Source organism: Molothrus ater, chromosome 11 (genome assembly GCF_012460135.2).
Source record: "Molothrus ater isolate BHLD 08-10-18 breed brown headed cowbird chromosome 11, BPBGC_Mater_1.1, whole genome shotgun sequence".
Taxonomy (NCBI): Eukaryota; Metazoa; Chordata; class Aves; order Passeriformes; family Icteridae; genus Molothrus; species Molothrus ater.
Window position 1 is genome coordinate 8335857 of NC_050488.2, and position 21276 is coordinate 8357132.

Consider the following 21276-nt stretch of genomic DNA (forward strand, 5'->3'; position numbering starts at 1 on the left):
CCAGGAATTATTTTAAGGCAGGCCAGTTAAAGTTCCACATGAAACAGCACAAACTAACCAAATAGCCAACCATATCTTTAATCATTAAAAAGCAAGTATTTCCAAGAAAATACTTCTACAGGTCAATGTATCAAAAAATTTTATTTCATAAGTTCTTCTGTAATAATTTTTTATCAAATTTTACTTTAGGAAATCCTTTGCACTGACATTTTTCTCATTACTCTTCTTTAAAGGTAAAGAAGTTATGCCTCAAAAACTACCCTCAAAAATTACCTCCTGGGAAGCAGAGATCTCTACTTTGTCTCCCCACAGGAATAGGAGAGGTTACCAGTTAAGAATTAAAGAAAGACAAGTCAGTGGCTAAAAAAGGCTTTCTAGAGGAACTAAATATAAGCCAATTCTGACAGTTCTGCTAATCATTTGATTAATCATCTTCAGAAACAATATTAGGGCACATGACAGTAGTTTATCTTTGTAACATCTGTCATCCAGACAGGTATCCACCCACCCTTCAAACCAAGTATATATGAACCAAGACACAAGCCACACCTCATTTTGGGTAAAATCAACAAAAGTTAAATAAAACTATCAATGTGATTGAATAGGTAAGGAAAAAAAAATATTAAAACATACTGACTCCAGCAAAAAATACAATGGAGACTTCTAAGTGAAGCAGAATATCAAGAAAATGACTGCCTTAGTTAGATTTGACCCTGAGGAGCAATACCTTCCTGAAAAACTGAAAATGGTGACATACTCAGTATGAGAGCAAACAACCTAACATATTATTTTGTCAGAAGCAGGGTTATCATCATGATTTCACAATGAGTAAAGCAACATATTGGCATAAAAAGGAGCTGGCTTGAACTCTCCATGGTCAGACCAGAGCAGCAGTAACCAGGCTGTCTCTCATCTCACGCATCCTTTACAGCACTGCGCAACCCTGGTGCTGTTTTACCATCACTGAACCCATAAAGGCAGCATTTTTTTGACTCACTAGGAAGCATCAAACTTTTCCTTTTATCTGTGACTCTTGGAGTCAGCACACTACAGAAGTAGTGTCCCCTAGAATGCAATTTGGAAATTCCCTATCAAGGCATGGGCTGCTGTAGGTACATAAGCATGGAGCTCAAATCCCCCAGAAACAATCTCCCCCCCAAAACTATCTATGCCTTCTTCCAGCACAAAATACCATCCCCAGCTTCCACTCTGAGCCAAAGGCGCACCCATGCAACATAAGGTAATACCTTGCTTTATTAAGGTATTAACCTACACCTGAATGTTTGGCCATCAGAAGCAGCACAGCTTTGCAACCTGACAAACATCTCAGGACAACTTGTCACAAAGTTTTGTCTCCATAAAGCATGAAATCCTTGAAATCCTTCATTAAATTCTGCTTTTGTTATGGAATCGTAGTTTGTGAGCACTAACCTTGAGAATTACATAATTTTCATTCCAGTAAGAAGACAGAAATCAGTGACTTGCTAGAAGAACAAATTGTTGTCACTCACTCCACCTTGGGGTAATTTTTTTCTGGTCATTATTTTAGGCAGCACAACAAAGCACACAGTAAGCATCTTTCCTTGCTCCAAGAAATACACTGAAATATCAGCTCAATTTCATTAAGATTGAGTCTATGGGCATAGTGCAGATCCCCATGGCAGAGCCGACCTGGGAAAGTGGGGTCCAGGTAATACTTAAAGATGTCTCACTTATTCCAACAGAATGGGGACCAGTCCACAGTCTGCAGGCTGTGCAGCTGTATCAACTCCTAAATAAAATCCAGCAGGATGCTTTTTCTAAACCCTAAAATCAACAGTGTATCACTTTCCTCTAAGGATGCCTGTTATAACTTATCCATGATACATAAGGTTTCTTGTATTCTGACACACATCTGCTTCTAAGTTTTTTATCAGTCACTCCTCCATACTGTGCACTTTGTTAAATCATCAAAAATCCCTGATTTGTGTTTCAAAGGAAGCACCATACTGCTTAAAAATTATGCTAAAAAATGAACATCATAGATGATCCTCCTAGAATGAACATATGCCTTTTTGATTCCCTGGACTTTTATTTTCACAGTTTAAGATGCAAATATTTTTGACCAGGGAAAAAGCAAATAGAAGGAAAGCAAATGAATATGATATCAGTGCTACTGAGAAGAATTCTTTTTAAAAAGCACCATTATTTACAGTTTGGAAAATAAAAACCAGAGACCAACTGAGGTGTCAGTTTTTTAATTCACAGTATGACAAAATGATTACCAGGTGTCAATCCAAGTATGCAGTTGATGGGCTGCATTCAGAAATCAGGTGGGAATTTTTGCAAACTGTTTTCAGAAATTGAGATGGATTACTTTATCCCCATGAAGTGAAGTCCCACCAGAAAATGCTGCCCAGCCATAAATGCAACAAGGACTTGAAAACTGAGCCTTTCAAGACCAGGGTCACACCTAGGAGCAAAGCAGGGGCATGGGCCTAAACTGGGTGCAAAGTTACATACACAAAACTTCAAAATCACATTTCAACCTTAAATTCTAACACTGACTCAGCTTCGGAAATAGAAAATCAAACAGATATTTCTTAAAATAAGGTATGAATGCTACCAATAATAATATGAATTGCTTTTTACACTAAAATATGCAAAAAATGTAATGGGATTTTTTACTTACTTGGATAGAAAAATAGTAATTAAAAAACTTGATACCTTCTTTCCACCATACAATGGATTTAGGTACTCAGCCTAGCAATCTCCTTCAATATTTGTAATTATTGGTATTATTTAATATTGAAATTTGAAAGAGAATTATTTATTATTGAAGAAGATTCAAACTCATTCAAATTTAATTTTTTGTTTAAGAAAACTAAAAGGGGCACTTGCTCCATCTTAGCCCCCCACCTAGTAAATAAATAAATAAATAGTATTTTTATGTTTATGGCAAGTTGCCAATGCTTAAATTGGCCTCCTTGAGAGGCTGATAGAGCTGTTTAGTCACTACCACTTTGTTTGAAAAACTGAATGAAAACCAGGGAGGCTAAAAATGTCTTGGTTTACATTCACTAATACAAAAGAGAAAAGAAGAGTGATAATGGATACAGTGAGGGCAGCTATGCCTAAATACTTTAGAGTCAGTCTCCTTAAAAACAATGTAGGAGGGAAAAAAGAGTCTAAAACCTCATTGTTCTAATTGCTTTTCATGGGGCTAATTGGTTGGAAGTGACACTGGTGCTTCTCAAAAATGAACTACAGTCTCATTAAAATTGTAAAGGATTTAAAATAAAGCTTTTTTTTTTTTATTTCATCCAAATTCATTGCAAATTCTTTGCTTTCCTGTAATGACCTCACACAGTATTTCACCAAACAACTCAGGATTTTCCCACTATGGGGACTCCAGTTCACTCCATCTTTTCATTCCCCTTAAAGCCTCTGCATAATTTAAAGTTGTTTAATGATAACAGGCTCTGGGAGCCCCAGAAAGGAGCAGAAGGAAGAGCCTAGTGTAGAATGCTTGCTTCAGATTTCTTGTTTACTCTGTGCGGCTACTCACATTCTTGAGTGTACTGCAAATTTAAAATACCAAAAAATTATATATTTCTTATTTTAATTGCAATACAAAGATTAGAAACAGATCATCATGGAGAGAAACTAAACCCTACTGAAAACAAGTTTGTTGGTTTTTTTTTTAACTTTGACTGCAACTGATTATTAAGTTTTGTTATTTTGAAAATGTTTTCACATGTGTTGAATTAAAGCTGAAACAAAATTTCTAATGCAGTAAAACCTCATCTAGAGATGAATTGAAAAATTTACTGGTTCAATTCCATGGCAAGAAAATTTGGAAATGATACATATTTTCTGAAGTCATTAAAAAACTGGGAGATTAGTTTTTCACCTAATGTATTGTGTGGAAATACACCTTACCAGACCCATTTATTCTTAATGCAATTTAAATGACATCCAGTGGATTTAAGCAGACACTAAAAGCAGTACTCCATATTTAAAAGAATGCTGTACACCATTGCACACAACCAAAAATCAAATGAGATCTGAAAAAAACAGTTCTAACCATTTCTTCAGTCCTACTTATATCCTAAAAATCCTCAGTATCTGCCAGAGCACTTTGGGGACATATCACCAAGAGATTATTGGCCACTCTACTTCAGAGCATTCAAAATTAAGAGACAAAGTTTCCTGTAAATTTTCGTGTTCCATATCTTCATTAGTATTTCCTATCAGCAAAGCTTACTGCCCATTGTGCAGAATACAGAGGCAAACTTGCTGTAAGTAATTGTTAATTACAAGTATCACAAAGTACAAAATGGTCTGTGAAAGAAGGGCTCCTTGGCAGCAACTGTGAAAACTGAACCAAGGTATTTGAGAATTAATCTGCTGCTGAATGTGGTCCGACAAGTGCAGCTTTGGAAATGAAGTTAAAAGAGGCTACTTCTGGCCAACCACAAATCACTTCAAATATAAAAATAAAGACCAATAAATCATCCAAAAGGCAAATCATAATCCTAAGGAATTACAAGAAAAAATCCTATAGAATTACTACCAAGGGTCAGATGAGGTCCCCTTATTCCATGCCTTTTATTTCACAATGACATGGGTGTATTTTGTCTCAAGCAGAGCTAAGTGAAGAAAAATTTCTTGAGGTTTACATGACTTACAAGATTTTAATTTAAACCAAGTACAAAGCTCAGTTTCAGCATCCCTTATTAGCAGCCATTTTACAAAGACCAGCAAATTGGGAGGTAAAGCTGCTTTAGCAGTGATGCTTATCTGACTTCAACACATCTTTCTTCATGTTTCAATCAAAGAACAGCTGCTGTCATCCTCCTGAGAAAACAGTGATAACAGAACATGGAGCCAGCCCTAAAACCTGCTAACACAGGAGCCTTTGTGGAAATAACTCATCTGCCCTTAAACTTCACACACAGCAAAGCTTGTGACTGAGGTGAAAGGATGGAGGGAACTGGAACATTCTTTCAAAGCCCTGTTCTCCCCTTTCCAGAAGGACTCAGATCCAAGACCTTGCTCTCCAGCTGCTGCACCTTGATCTCCAGATAACCACAGGGATGGTCTGTCAGCAGCCAGCCTGTCAGAATGATCACAAACTACTAAATCCATCAGAGCCCCAGCAAAAACCTTTAGGACAAAGCATGGTGTGTCTTAACGTTGACAATCATATTAGCAAAAAGTTATTTTTTAAATAAACTATTAAACTGCTATTTCGAGGTTTTTTGTTTGTTTTGACTGATAACAGTTTGATGAGTTTGGGGACTTTTTAATAGGTGTAGAGATTAATTCTCCTGTTCAGTGAATAATTTGGAGAAACATCTCCTTAAGAAAAGATTTAAACCCTAGTAGTTTCAGTAAAAATAACATCCTACAACAAATGCAGTAGTGAAAAGAGATCAATTTAATGGTAGGACAGTGCATTGAGACATCATATCCTGGAGAAGGGAGGGAATTCCTTGGACTTACTACCTTTAACAAGGGTCATCTGTAGGTTTTTATTTGGTGCAGACAAGAAGAAAGTGAAAGTTTCATAAACATAACACTTCAATTGATCTAATTTTATTCAGTTCTTATATGAACGAGATCTGTGTACTTTTTACAACACAGTCCCACATCTTCCTTAATAAATGCAAAATTAAAAAGTCCTCAAAAAGTTTATAAAATTTACAACTAAGGAATGAATTAATTTTAGGAGGCTGAGTAACATTCTCCTCTCAAAGGAAGATAGGGAAAATGAAAAGTGAAAATCCTTCTAGGATTTCACATCATTCCTATAACTTCCAGGAAATAACTGCAAATACATAAAATCTCTAAAGATTTAAACAACAAACCACAAGCACCACCATATCGACCTTCAACCTAAAATAACTTTTACTGTATATTGACCTTCCTCATACAGTTGTTTCTTTGCCTTGATAAATAAAACAGCATATTAAGCACGCTGCATACTGTACCTTTGTTAACACAAGAAATTCCCACGAAGAAATGTGTGTGAGGAACACCTCAGAGCTGGATGTGCTCACCTTGCCAGTTGCTAACCACTTTGGTAAGTAAAACTTCCTGCCAATATGAACAACTGGATCCTTTGGGAGGGAAGGCTGGCGTGCTCTGCCTCACCAGCCACCCAGCAGCTAAAGGGACATTGAGCAGCACCTCCCCAGCACACACATGCACTGCCTGAGCCCTGGGGGAACCTGAGCTGGGGCTCTGCTCCTCACTGTGGCCTTTACAAGCCCTTCCTTCTTTCCCTGCCTCACAGAGGATGCTACTGGTCAAGCGGGTCTCACGAAATAATAAACACCATTTGACGGCGCCTGCAAGAAACATGCAACCCATACAGCTCAAAATGCAAATTTAATGGGATGGGTAAATGCCAGATGGATTTGCATTCATGTGGGTTCAGCTCAGGTATGAGTGATTGGAATGATTGACTCTGAAAGCTTCCAGTCACTCTGTGTAAATAAGGATGGATAAAAAAAAATTTGGCATCACTGCTCAGTCCCTGAGAGAAGAGTCAAGCCAACTGGCCAAAGGAATTTAGATCTGGACTTCCTTGAACATGTTAGGATAATAAAATAGTCCATTAAAAATGTATCTTAATCACTAAAGAGAGAGCCATGACATGCATTCTTTCAATCTCAAATGTTGATATATTTATTTTTCAGTGCATGTCAAATTTTCAAGCTTTCAGAAAATAAAATAATTAGGAAATTGCTAATCTAATTGGTACAATATATGTACAACTTGGGCTTATAGTGTGCTTGCAAACATAAGATAAACCAACAAAACATAGCACACAGAACCAGGCAATCAATGTTTTCTTTGAAGTTGTTGTAAATAGGATCAAATGCAAATATATCCTTATAGAACCAGGAAGTCATGCCAGGGGGCACCTTGTAATTTTTGAAATATTGTTTTAAATAAGCAGATTGACCAGTTGATTAATTTCCAGTGATGACACTGCAGGTATCTTGGGGTTTTTTTAGCTCAATGGCCATATTGTAATTTATTGAGTGCTAGATAACCTACCAGATTCCTACCTGGAAACTCAATAAACAGCACTGTTCTAACCACAAAACCAAAATAGCTGAGTTTATACTTTTAAGACTTCTGCTCAACAAGCTGCCTTTTTACTAAGTGGCAAACCCTTGGGAAAACACTACAGACCTGATCTGGAATCTGGTAGAGCTGATTTCTGCCTGGACATAAAGGCAGCTTAAATCTGGTGAATCAAACCCACTCACAGTTTTTAGCATGGGGAATTCTTTGATGGTGCATGGGCATTTTGGTCATGTTCTTTACCATGATACAGCTCTTTCACCACAGTAATGCAAATAGTGCACAATTCTGAGAAAATCAGAAGAAAAGGGAAATTTAGTAGATGTCAAATGGCAAAAAAGCAGCTATTAAAAGAGTATATAGGTTTTTACATAAGCATGAGATCCCTTCATCTGAGGTCAATGACAGTTTGTAAAAACAGCATTATAATAAATGTAAATGTACATGCTATAGTAATTTAAGGAAATCAAAATTTTCAAATACAGATATAAAATTATGTTCACCAAACGTATTGATGCTTAACATACATTTGATTCCTTATTTCAATCTGCATGTGTGTACTGGCCTTTGTTCAGAAAAGGGAGGAAAAAGGATTTGGACATGGAGGCCTTGGTGCACTACATCATACTGCACTCCAGTTTCACATTGAGATTTTTTTATGACATGTTAATTTTGTTTTAAAATGGAATTCTTTCTGCTAAACCTGTAAAGCTTTTGATTATTGACTCCAAGCACAGAGATTTCACATTGTAAAGTTATTTCAACTATGTGCACACCCTACAGATTAGTAAGTGCCAAATTCTTCCATTGTTTCCAAATTTTTGTCCTGCTTGGATATCATACAAGCTGTCCTATACAATATAACAACTCTGCCAGAAATTGCTAAAGTGAGAACAAGTGTTCAGGACTCATTGCAGCAGTTGACTTGGAAAGTGGCAATAAGGATCCAAAATTCATTCTCTACCACACACCCAAAGTTTTGAGTCATTCCTGATTTCATAGGAGTAAATTTATACTGTGCACTCTGTATTCACAGATTCTTTCTAAAATCTCTTCTTCGTGTGCTACAGGAAAAGAGTCAAACAGAAATTAGGAAGCATTGTTTGGAGGGAGAACGGTGAGATGGATTCCTATGGCTCAACTGCCTTTGGAGTGGACTGGAAAGGCTGCCAAGCAGCAGCCCTTGACTGTCTCTGGAGAGTGAAGAGTCCAGCAGACAAAGCCCTGGCTCTCAGAAATGAAAAGCAGAGTGTCAATGATGCTCCATCCACACTGAGGGAAAAAGTAATTTACTTTACTTTCTATACAACTTCCTACACCATTCCTGATTATTCTTAGCTCCTGAAAATTATTTAGAATATGCTAAATTCTGTGAAGACCTTTCAAACTTTATTCTAACAAGTGGAAAATAGGAGACAGGGTATTATTAACCTCAAAAGTTGGGTTTAATTAAAAAACTCATTAAGTAATAAAAGTGAATCTCTAATCTCATTATATGTTATATTTTATGTTCTATATCTAACTGTATTGTACATGTGTGTTTTTAAATCCATTATATATGTCAGAATTCTCCATCCATTAATGGACAATTCTTAAAAAAAAACAAATTCAAAACAAAAATGCAGCCTGGCTATCTTATTGAGTTTAGACATCTGACAAGAAAAATCAGTTAAGATGTTTTTTACAGTATAGTTTCAGTTAGATGTGGAGAACACAAGAACAATTTTTTAAACTTTCCTAAAGGGAGTAGAGCTTTTGCAAGAATTGACAAAAAGCCACAATGAAAGAAGAACACTTCTAACTGCTCATGTGTTATTGGTAGCTCACAAGAGCAAATAAAATCATCTGAAACAAATAATATCAGTTACAATATTATTAATTCAATAGTTTGTTGTGGGTTTTTTGACTTAAAACTTGACCTGATCTTCAGCTATTTTTTTATATGCTCTGTTGTGTATGTGATTGAAGATAGTCATAATTGGCACAGTGAGTTAAATTATTTCTTACTGCCCAAATGCTTTACTGTAGTAATACAGTCTAAATTGTCTAACTCAGCTGGAAGAGCCTTTCAGAAGATTTGTCTTTGGGCTGGCAAGATGTTGTGTATGCTACATCTCCATCCATACTAAATCCCAGGCAGTTTATTTTGTATTAAAGCTTCTGTGGAGAGTGACTCACCTAGAGTAACAGACAGTTTATATGTGTTAGTTATTACCTTAAGCAATGAATAAAACAACAGTTTTCTATTCTGAAAGTCAGTTTTCTAAAGGGGCTTTCATATTCATAGCCTGAAGTAATCACCAAAACAAAAGCTGCCTGAGCACAGCACAGCCAAAATCAAAGGCAGAAGGAAAACCTCCTCCTCCTCCTCCTTTGTGTTCTAGACCTCACCTCCTTCTCCTTTCCTGCCTTTAGCTTTCAGCTGTGTGCTGTTCATTCTACATACCTGCAAAAGTAAATTACAAACTGCAGTAATTTGACTATTTGGGGAATCTAACCAAATTAATTAAAACAAAAATTTGAAAGTTAAATTATGAAATAAGGAAGCAGAAGCAAAAGGTAGATGATCTATTTTACATATATTTCCTTGAGTTATTTCCCTAATACCAAATATATAATAATATATATTTCCCTAATACCAAAGGTTGCAGTAGCCATGATTTTAATTTGGAGCAAACAAGCTGGATCTGGGGTAAGAATGCAGATTAAGAACTGTAGCAAAGCCACAGTAAATAAATTGTACTGTCAAGTGAGATTAGCCAAAGACAAGAGGGAAAAAACATAAGAAAAGGAAAATAGGAGAAAATGGAGACAAAAGGAATTCAAAAGAATGATGGAGAAAATCCACCAAAGAACAGCTTGAAGAGTTGAAAGAAATTATGACTATTTTTCTCTCAGTCCTTTGCTGTTCCCCTTGTATCCTAATTCTACCCCTAATGCTCTTAGCACAGTTTACCTACCCCTCTCATTGGACATAACCCAAATAACCTGTTTTGCCATTCACCTTTTCACTCCATCTCAGAAGTTCAATCCTGCCAAAACAAACTACGCCCTGCCCTCATGCTAAAGCTAACCCAGTCCTCCAGCTCCTTCCTGCCTCCCCCTGCTGAAAACACACCCGGGGCTGCAGCTCTGCCATTAATCACACACAACAATCACAGCTTTGGAGAGGGCTCTTTTCCTCAATCTGCACTCCCACTAAGCCCATGCCCAACTTCACAACCCATCTCTTCCTTCTCGCTCCCATCTCACCAAGCCAAAGCTTTCCTCCTCACTACTGGCAGTGGGAATGAAAAAGCAGCAGAAGAAAGCCAGGATATTATTTAGCCAAAATTGCTAAATCTGATCCAAGTACAACTGTATAGTTTTTTGATGAAGTTTCAGTTCCTTTATAAGAATGGCAAAACCAAAAAGAAATTATTATTCTATAAGGCAGGAAGAATATTTTCTGTCACCTCATCATTCTTCCTTTCAGTTCCTGGGAATAGCAGTGTCTTCCTGCAGTAATTTTCATTTAATGTCCACCACTTTATACAAGCTGTACTCTTGTCATAGGCATTGAAACATTTAATAATTTTCCAGAATCCACACAATTTTTCAGGACATTAATTACCACTAAGTTTTAAAAGATCATCTACTACAAGAAACTACATCTTACTATGTTACTCATATGGTCACCCTAGGAGCTAAATTAGCAAAATAAGCCAAAAAGTCAAACACCCAAAACAAGCAAAAAACCGCAAACCATAAAGGGGGACAAAATTTTTTAAAATTAAAATGCAGATTCAATATCATATTGTAAAATAAATTTGAACACATCCCATATAAAAAAAGCACCAGTTGTAACAAGATACTCGGATCCTTCCTGTTTGTGGTTTAAAACTTTTTCCCCCCTCCCCATTTTCATTCAGTATTTCAAAGCAGCATCTGGGTGAAACATGTTCTAAATATTGTGATTTATTTATTGCCTGCAACAATACTTGGCAATAGGAATATGCATGCAACAACCCAGACAACACTTGCAAAGACACTGAGAAAAGCAAGCTCTTGTAAAAGACAATTAGTTCCCTGAGCGAGTGGGCAAGCAGTGACATGCATCTTGAATGACATGTCTAAGTTTCGACAGCAGCTTGCAGGAAACATTTACATTTGAAAAATCCCTACTTTGACCTCTTTTTGCAGTTTGCTTGCTGGCAGATAGGAGTACATGACAAATGAAGCTAATTGAAATGGGCTGGATGCCAGAGAGCACCTGATGGTGCTTTAGGTGAGAGGTCAGTGACACTGAACACCAGCAGGTGTAATAACAACCTCGGGCTCTCTGTAAAGGAAATGCAAACAAGAATTCAGCCCCGGGATATTCAGGACAGAGCCGACCTGTGACTGGCAGCCAGGCTGCCTCAGGAGATGGGTGATGCTTTGTCACAACTGTATCGTGACATGGCTTTGAGCAGTGTGTCACAAAGTAGGGAGTCTTGAGCTAAAATCATGAAGCAACATAAAACTGGGCTCTGAAGAAGAAAGCAGTTTTTCTACTATTAAAAAAAAAGCCCCCAAAGACACAGAATAAGTTGTTCTGATGCTCAGCACATGTTTTTACCTTTATCTGTCAGCATTTAAAAATCACACTGCTGGAACCTGACCATCAGTGTTGGAAATACTTGACAAGAGAGTAACCTGTTCTTGCAAATTCTGCACACTCTACCCACCACTTCTGGGAAGAATATAGAAAAACAATATGTAAATAACATTTTAAACCAATGTTCTTCCATCTTACTAAATTGGATTATTTCGTCAAACACCTCTCCTGCAGATTTGGCGGTTTTAAATTCCAGCTATTGCTTTTGATCTAAGGAAAAGTGATTGGCTGATAAACAATATTTTTCTTGCTAAAGGCTTGCTAAAATTGCATTATAATACCAGTAGCAATGCAAATAATTTGGACCAACCACAGTGCAGTCTTGCAACAAAGCCAAAAACCAGCGCAGCTTTCATAGATTTTGGATTATTTTCTAGAATACCAAATTCACATTTGATTTTTTTTTAATATTTGCGTCTTCTTTTGATTTTAGATTTATATATTCCATGTTGGTTTAGAATCTGGCAATGGATCTCTGTCCATTTCAAAAAAATTCCATCATGGCATTAAAAGAATGTAAGAGTTCTTGGGCAACAGGATAAATAATTAGTGTTTGCAGGATCCCAGTAAAAATTGTCTGTATCATATGTGTACCTATATTTGATCTCACATGATAAAACTATGAAAAAAAAATACTGGGCTTCGTAATTAGCTGAGTGGTCTCTGAATGATGATAGGTGGTAGATCCTGCTTGGTGAGACAGATGCTTTGATTTTCTTTCATATAAAAAATATCTATACTACAATTAATTATTAATACATTTTGTCCTAAGATGATAGTCCATCAAGCAATCCAAGTGCAGCCACTTATTAAAAAGACTCATTGATCAGATTTTTATATCATACCTGGAGTAGAATACAGCAAAGGTGTGTTATATTTAGATTTTGGTCCCTGCATTCTGATTTATACTGCAAAGAGAATCAAAATCATAAAAATGAGAACAGCATAGCTGACATCCTCTCCAACAATTCTGGTGTGAAATCTTGCCCTCAAAAAGTCATAGGACAATGACAGAGTTTACTGACACCAATGTGCTGCTGTGTTGTAAATCCTCCAGGACAGTGGAAGCTTCACGTGCTATATTCTTCCTCTTCACCAAACATGTATTCAGCACTTAATAAATAAAATATGATGAAACCATGAGAAAATAAAGATTTCTAAACCCAGTATTATAGTTTCAGAAAAAAAAAAAGAAAATTGAAACACCCACTGTCATTACTTTTGAAGTAAAAACAGTCTGTGGCTTTCAGATCTTCCAGCTGGTCAAGTCTGTTTCTGAGCAGCTTTTATGTGTAAAACCATGTACCACCACACCCTGCAGGGCTGTTGCACCATACCCCAAATTCATGGTGCAGTTGACTATTGATGAATTTTTCTAAATATAGAAAGCATACACACATGAAAAATATATAACCACTTCCATGTGCAAAGAGCTTTTTTTTCTGAAAATCAAAATGCAGTTTCATAAGGTGCTTAGCAATTCTTCCTTTAGAGAAGTTCCTATTCTAAGACAATTTAGTTGCACTTACATGCAGCAGATCACATAAAACCATGAAACTGAATGCACAAAGACAGCATTTGAAATATTTCTAACATCAGTTATTAACTGAAGTTTACTTTATGGGTGCTAAGCAGACACTCAGCTTTGTCCCTCCACCCAGTTGGGGGAGAATGTACTTACATGTTAATCACCTGCTGGGTGGTGGTGGGGAATCTATCCTTTGATCAAAGGAGACATACTGGTTTTGCTTTACATCCTGTCTCTCTCGCTCTCAACTGGCCCATAGCTGGAGGGATTCATTTCAGGATTTTTCTTTATTCCAAGTATTCTGTTACTGGCTGCATACCACCACTCAAGGCATCAGGGCTAAAACCAAACACTCTTTGTGGTACACCCGTATGACAGACTTCAAAATGGAAACAATATTGAAGTTAAATCTGTAAGATCAAGTTCGCTGAAACCCTGCAACGTATGAGCTTTTGAACACTTCAGCATCAGATCAAAGTTTGACAGACTCAAGGAGAGAATCAGTACATTTAAACCTATCAATCCTCAAGGAAAAACAGAGCACATTGGTAAAAGCACAGCTGACAGTACTCCTTTGGTCTTGGTGCTAAGAGCAGTCAAATATAGCCAGAGAGCTCATGGGTTTTTCTCTGTACTGTACCTTTTTCTGTAACTAAGGCAAGGTTTTCTCACTCTGCTTGTATAAAGTATATTTTGGAGCTACACTGCTTTTAAGAGGGAAAGACAGGGTATTTTTCTCTTGAAGAATCACTTCCAGATAAAACTTTTCAAACTTCCTTCAAGCAATAAGACTATCTGTGAAGGATTCATATACAAGTTCAGCAGTTTTCATACTAAGACCTCTCTTCCCCACGAAACCAAAAGAAAAACATCCTAAGACACTGCAGTTTTTTAACAAGTTGTCTTCACTTCTTCTAATTAAACATTAGAAACTTACTAAGTAAAAGAGATAAATTTAAAAAAAAAAAGGAATCAGTACTCTGAGCTCTTTTCTCACTTGCAATCTGTTGCAGGCTTTTTTGGTTGACAGGTTCAATTCAAAGAACTACTACTACTAGCAGATATTTTTGAGGATTATTCATTTTCCTAAAAATGAAGAGTCATTCTAGTTCTAAATATGCTTCCACCTATTAATTACTCAATGGAAATAGATTATAAGCCTCAAGGTAAAGAGATTTGCCACACTGAAACAGTAAAATAGCTCATTTCAACAGTTAACAGTACAACAGTTTCTTATTAAAGTTTCTGCCACCAACTTTAGAAATTAGGCAAATTGACAAATGGAGAATAAGATCTCTTAGAAGATGAGTTGTGTAATAGATGGATTAAAAGCTGAATGTGGTTTGGTAAAGAAATCTGGCAAAGAAAAGCAGCTAGCAAACTTCAAGCAGTTTTACAAGTTTTTTTAAAAAATGTCTTATCATTCATAAATATATTACAAATGAGTGCTGCAGGATCTACATAAATTTCTCAACAATTTTGTCAATCTCAACATAGTATGACTGTGGGTAAGTTAAATAAGGATGCTTTCATTAAATCTAACTACAGCTGCAACATAGAGTAAAGCACACAAGGGAATTTAGAAACTTGGTAAAAACCTTTATAATTTTGAAGGTAAGAAACTTTTATCATTTTTTTGCCCTGCAATTAATGTAAGTAAGGATATAATACTCAATTACTTAAAAAAAAAACAAGCATAAAGGCAATCTTAGAGCACTTCCAATGCAAAAGGCTTGAACAGAGTTCAATCAGAATGTTGGGATCTGTTATTACTTACTCAGGTATAAATTCCTATTGGCCTGTAGAAACAAAGTCAGACTTAAAACCTCTAACTGCTATAATCAAAATCATCATAACAGAATCCCTGAATCATTAAAAACTTACCTCAGCGTTTACATTCGACCCTCACCATATTCTTGGAGCTAAAATGAATGCTCATGAGAAGTTCACAAGCAGGCCAGTGCAGCAGATGGAAGACACAACACAAAGAATGCAACTGTGCTGCTTTGATGGCCCAAGCAAACTCAGACTGAGGCCTCAGCCACATTGGGAACAGTAGCCATTTATAAGCTTCCATATTTGTTTGAGATTTATCATCTAATTTCAAGGTCCTAGAACCACGTGTGACAAAATTTATCGTATTATTAATATAATTGGCTCAGAAAAAGCTTGTTGCAAGATCTATCAAAAAATCCCAACCAAAAAAAATTTAGAAGAACTTGCTTTCCTAAAACGTGACACAGATTTACTCTCCAAAATTACAGCTCCATGGAAAATATCATTTATTACTGATCTCCATGCTTGCATCTGGTAGAAATATGTCTATCTGCAAAATGAACAAAGAGTTTCTGATTCTGATTAGTTAAACAAGAAAACTGCACTGGATAAATTTCTATTATTTTAATAACCTGATTACCTAAATTGGTGCTATAGCCTTTGAAGATAAAGTGATTTCCAGAAGGGTCCTTTTGTTTTTAACTGATGGATATAATTCTCTTCCAGACTAAGCTTTTCCACTTGAAGATGTTAGTGCCAGTGGCTGCTGTGCCCCAGCATCAGCTGGATGTTATCACTGCTCCTCTGCTCCCTTATCCACACCAGGAGAGGACAGCCAGGCTGGCCTGGTGAATGGCCACTCACCACTACTGATGCTAACCTGGCTTCAAGTTGATAAGGGATTGATTCCTTCTGCTGATGGATCTGGGGAGTTACAATCCCAGCAGAAGAAGAGCAGCAAGTGGATAATGGAGGGTGGCAATAATCAATAATGTCCTCAGCTGGCACAGCTGCATGGCTTAGGCTGGGGACAGAGCTCCTCATTCATTCAGGTGTGCTGTGGAAGAATCCAGCTTCTCATCCCTCTCCCCTAGGGAACTATGACCTCTTCAAACCCTTCAGGAACACTGTTCAAGTGAGTAGCTTGCTCATTTTAGTAAAAAAAGTTCTGGTTCAAAGTAAAGCTAGTACATAAACTGTGTCGCTAGCTTGGCTGGCTTTGGTAGAACTCAGAGCCAAGCTGAACAACAGCTCATGGCCTGGCCAGCCAGATGTGCTGAAAGGCTCCAGGAGGGAACCAGTGAAATCATCACAGCTCCTCTGGAAAACAGATCTATATATATTTTCACTGGTAAATTGTCTGTAAAGTAAAGCTCAAAACAGGAACAAAATGAAACAGCAAGGTTCTGCCATTTCTGACATGCAGGGACATTCCATCACCACTGGAAATGAGCAATTAGCCCAAGAGATTTTTTTGAACAAATGAGAACATTGATGCCAAAACAGATGACTAATTAGAGTGGGACAGTATAGTGAAATCAGAAATATTAACAGGCATTTCTTAGCTATTTCTAATTCATCACATTGGTATTTACTACTGGAGCAAAATTATACAAATAGCTTAATATTGTCAAAACAATCCCAAGATACAAATACTGAACTTAATTAAATCACACAAACCAGTATTTTCCATATCTTTCTGTGGTTTTACTCTCTGTTGTAGAATTATTTATAAATTATCATGCTTCAGCCACTGATTTGAGGCTCATACTCAAGACAATCCTACCTTGCCCAATGCCTTTACTCTGTCAGAAAAAGGACAGGAGTCTGCAAGGATTCCTGCTGGAACAGCCAAATCCTTTCATTTGTTTCTTTGCGCCTACACCACCCTCAGCTCAGCCTGAGCTCCAGCCAGCACTCCCTGAAGACGTGCTCCATTATTGAAGGTGTATGATCTGAAAACCTGCTCCCATACAGAGCCAGTGCCAGGGGAGCAGAAAGCACAACAGAGAGAGTGGATGTGACTCCAAACTGGCCCCAGCCTTGTGGCTGGGGGGACTGGCTATCTCCGACAGCAGTCAGCACCTCGCAGAGCTCTTCCTTGAGAAAACCAAGAGACAAATGCAATGACCACTGGTATTTCATTCATGTTAAGTAGGTCAGCACAGGAGGCTTTCTTACTTTTTTTCTTGTTTTTAAGGTGGCATTACAGTATTGTAACTAAGAGAATATTAAAAATAGAGATTAGAAGATTTTAATTAGGTATAAATTTTCCATCCTTTGATGAACATTTTCTCTTGTATTTTTTCATAAACTTCCTAGAACAATTTATACAAGTCTTGTTTACTCAATTTTTTTTCATCTTTTAGTGTTCAATTGTAAAATCTTACATACAAAAGTTTATGCCATATGACCTTTGATTAGATCAGGAGGTACTTTTGCTTCCAAACAAACCAGAACCTTCCAATCAGAATGATCTGCAGGCAGTCCCACATTCACATACCCTAATATTCACCTAACAACCTTTGAAACTGTTTTCAAGACCAATAAAAGAACAGTAATTTCACGCATTTTCATGATAATTTGTAGATGTGAAATCCAACACTATGCAATTCATCACTGAAATCATATCTTTAAAGCAGATTTTTGCTACTTTTTTCAAGATGTCAGCAGCTTCAGATTTTAAATAACAGCCAGATGATTTTATTACTTGTATGAAATCAGTAATTAACCATTCCATTTTACAGCAACTATAGCATTTCAAAACAAAGATGAAAGCTGTGAAAACACATACAGCCTTTTCTCACTTTCTAAAGTGTTTAAAGTTGCTCTAGTATGTTATTTATTTTTACTGTGGAAGATTATAAAAGAGCACGACTGATGATGATAGGCCCCATGATTCTTGTCATCAGACTGACTACATCAAAAGCTTTAAAGTTCAGTTCATCAGCTACATTTTCTCTTTTTTGTACACCTTCTGCACCTGCAGTGAAAAAGCTGAGGCCAAAGTTCAGGCAGAATGGCCTGACTCACACAGCTAAAATACAAGGAAGAGACAAAAAAACCTATTGAATTTATATCATTCATTCTGCAGTTACACATGAGGGTGATTTGGTGCTTCATAAATACAATGCTTAAGATTAGATAAATGCCTGTCAAAGAACATCTAGTTCATACAAATAATTTTGAGAATACATTTGTGTATATGCACAGGTGCAATGAATACTCTGTATATGTGTGCTATGAATAGAACAATCAAAAGGAAGAAACTGCTCTGAGTAAAAACTGAACAGTACTAAAAGAAAATAATACAAATAACAGGGCTTTCATTAACTCCAATAGGCCCAGGGTTTCAACTTCCAGCCTTAACTCTCATGTCAAGTGATTGACATATTGCCAGTATATAATCAGTAAAAAATAACCAAATCCATACACCTAAACAAATCCCCACTTTTAATGAAAACCCTCTGTCTCCAGCAGTGAGAATTAATATCTAAAAATACCAGCAGTAGTATTGAAATCTTTAAGAATAAAAGAAAGGTAACTTTTTAACTAATATAAAATGTCCCAATAAAAAGAAAAGCTATAAATGTCTTTCATTAAGAACAAAAGTACTTGAACAGGAATAAAGACTAGTCACAAATCTGTCTATGGTTTGGAAAACAAACAATTGCTTGGGAGGTTCCTCCTTTTGTTTAGTAAAAACTAAGTTACAGTAAAACAACAGTCATGCCTAAAAATTCACAAATCCAAAATGCCCTTCAGCTCCAGTCAATGTAGCAACACCCATTTATCTAATTAAGCATAGAGCTGGTATTCACACAATCAATGAGAAAATTAAAATGAACACTGCAAACAGTCATGCTCCTTATTTTTCCCTTGCCTTGCATGCTACTGATGCACATTTCAAAGCTAGCATGTTTTTTTCCAAAACAAGCCAAACAAAAAGAAAAATAAATTATTTACAAAAGTCCTAACTTGAAATAATGAAAAAAAAAGCAGAACAATAGCTAATAGTTAATGCCTTTAAACACATCCTTATATAGCAACATGACCAAATTCTGTTCTGCTTTGTACTGCTAGTTTTAGCAAGCACATCTTGCAAGAGAACTGTTCACCACATCTCAGCAAAGACCAATCTAGGCACCACATTTGTTTGATAACAGTCTTCTCCTCCTTCTCCCTGAAGCACATGAAACACATCCAACAGTTTGAAGTGAACAGTGACTATTTGCCTGAGCAATATTCACTCATCCACGTTGCAGACAATTTCTGTTTTGAAGGAGCTTTTTACCGAATGGCACTGATGCCTTGTGAAGAATGCCTACACAGTGTCTACCAAGGCTAAATCTTAAATTTACAGACTTTATGGTCTGCTCCTAAAACCAAATTTAGCAGTCTAGCTGTATGATCCTATTTCCAAAAGCATTAGCTATCAGCTGCTGCCAGGCACAGGCTTCAGTCACTCCCTGTTTCACGTGTGAAGGGAACCCTGAGGATGTCACAGACAATAAATTTGTCCAAACATCCGATCTACTTCACATCTGACACAGAACACAGTCTACAGTACTGTACAAACAAAGTACTGTACAAACAGGTTTTGTGCTGAGCTCTCTCTCACACATGGACAGCTTGTGGCAAAGCCTGAACTGTTTTTCCAGTGTCTGCTGCACTTCAGTGGTTGGAGCTGGAAAGGGAAAACAAGCACTTGTGTTCTACCTGCACCACAAAACATTTTCTGAGGGTCACATGGCTTCAGTTACCCATGACAGATTGCTATATAGGCTTAATTCTTAAAACTTATCATCACCTCGTGATTTTCTTTCTTTTTTTTTTTCCTCTGTAAGGGTGAGGAGAGGGGAAGAGATCCTGTTTCTAACAAGACTTGAGCACTGCAGCTGCATTGGCTACTAAATGGGCTGGCCAGGGAGATTTCCCTGAACACTTTGCCAGCTCTCTACAACCTTACAGCACTTGCTCATCCTCAAGTTTAAAGGTACTGCACTTTTTTTAAAACTAACTATGTTTTAAACATAATTAGAGGCCCAGCCTGCATTATCTTTACTGAGGCAGAGTCCCACCTCAGGGCCTCCAGAAAAGCTTTGATTGCATAAATCAATCATAACCATTAGTCTTGGAACAAAACAGGATCAGAAGCTAAATGTTTTGGTATATCAGGCACTTATGGTTTTGGTAGGGGAAAAAAATCCTCTTGAAGAAAAATCAACTACAATTCAAAAGCATATAATCTATTTTTCAGTGCTCTAATAGATGCTAAATAAATATTCCCTCAGTCTCTTGTCAGCCAACTTTCAAAATCATTGTATTCTTTATACACAGGTTTTCTTAAACGAAATCAAATGTGGTTTTGAGTCTCTAAAAGGGCAAAAAACATGTTCCATGTTGCAATGGAAATGCAGTCACAGTTTAAATAATTTAAACTGTATAACTAAAAATTATGACAAATATACAAAGTACAAAATAGTAAGGTGAAGATTTTTTTCTAGAAACCCACATTCTTTCAGCTCAAATACTTTTAAAATTAAATTGTTTCTATTCTATTTTCCTCTCCAACATAAAATATATTCCTCGTGTTCATTCTCTAGTTTTCTTCATGTTCACAATTAGCTTTTGATAGATGTCTGCAGTAACAAAAAAAAATACATAGAAGCCTTTCTAAATAAGATGGATATACACCCAATTTAATTTTATTAATGTTGTGTTTTAATATACATTCAGTTGACTGAGAGATTTGATTTCCCTCAGCCATATTACTTGTTATGAAAATCAGCAGAGTGCAAGAGGCAGAATGGTAAAATGCCAAAGGCAATTTAATGTGTGGAAGCTTTAATAAAACATTAATCTTTGCTTATGTGAGTAGATTTTACTCCTCTGAACAGGCCCATTGAAATAAATAAAATTGTTCCTGTAAGAAGTAGTGAGTAACATTTTCTACAAGCAATCCACCAAAGCCTGGTGTCTTCAGCAATGTTGAGACCACGGTGATTTTGAGCTACAAATTACCCACAGCTTCAAAGGCAAGCCCCAAACAAGTGGATATGCATCAACCAATACCTGACACACCATAATAATACAATTTGAACATCATTTGGGAGACAAGCAATTCAAGCTGCACTTTGTACTCTGGAATATCACAAGGAAATTATTGTATGGATGTTATTCTAGGATAATATTTCAGGCAAAGAGCATGTATTGCACAGAGAGATTATACTTCCCTTACTAAATATCTGCT

At 36.7% G+C, this 21276-nt stretch overlaps 1 protein-coding gene across 13 annotated transcripts in view; it reads right to left on the reverse strand.

Moving 5' to 3' along the window:
* Positions 1-21276, reverse strand: part of ERC2 (ELKS/RAB6-interacting/CAST family member 2) — a 407210-nt gene that overhangs the window by 85993 nt on the left and 299941 nt on the right. The window lies entirely within an intron of this gene.